Here is a 732-nt window from a genome sequence, read left to right on the forward strand (position 1 = left end):
GTGCTCGTTTCAGCAGCACATATACTAAAACTGGAACGATACAGAGAAGATTAGCACGGCCCCTGCACAAGGATGACAAGCAAATTTGTGAAGCGCTCCACTTTTTTTAACACAACGTTGTAAAGCAATCATACTCCAATAAAAATTAATTAAAAAGGGCTTCCCTGGTGGCGCAGTGGTTGAGAGTCCGCCTGCCCGTGCAGGGGACACAGGTTTGTGCCCCGGTCCGGGAAGATCCCACATGCTGCGGAGCGGCTGGGCCCGTGAGCCATGGCCGCTGAGCCTGTGCGTCCGGAACCTGTGCTCCGCAACGGGAGAGGCCGCAACAGTGAGAGGCCCACATACCGCAAAAAAAAAAAAAAAAATAATAATAATAATTTAAAAAAATAAAAGGCCAAAAAATAAATAAGTAAATAAAAGACAATATTACCATACCACATTGTCACTCACCACTCTGAGAGGAATGATGGATAGAAGGGGCTGAGTCAGCTGCAGAAAAATGACAAAATATCTACCCCCAGCATGGAATAACCTACTTGGCAGGTGATGGGCTATCAGAAAGGCCTGACTGGGTAATTCCTTGGCAATCCAATGGATAGGATTCTGTGCTTTCACTGCCACAGGCCCGGGTTCAATCCCTGGTCGGGGAACTAAAATCCCATAATCCACACAGAGAGGCCAAAAAACAAACAAACAAAGAAGGCTTGACTGGAACACTGTAGATATAGGGGG

The 732-nt window shown here is 46.7% G+C and overlaps 1 non-coding gene across 1 annotated transcript; it reads left to right on the forward strand.

Annotated features, from left to right (window-relative positions):
• Positions 1–107, forward strand: LOC112405488 (U6 spliceosomal RNA). Its single transcript, XR_003004343.1, has one exon. It is a non-coding gene; the product is annotated as a U6 spliceosomal RNA (small nuclear RNA).
• The last annotated feature ends 625 nt before the right edge of the window (positions 108–732 follow it).

The sequence above is a fragment of the Neophocaena asiaeorientalis genome, unplaced genomic scaffold (assembly GCF_003031525.2).
Source record: "Neophocaena asiaeorientalis asiaeorientalis breed wild unplaced genomic scaffold, Neophocaena_asiaeorientalis_V1.1 scaffold220, whole genome shotgun sequence".
NCBI lineage: Eukaryota > Metazoa > Chordata > Mammalia > Artiodactyla > Phocoenidae > Neophocaena > Neophocaena asiaeorientalis.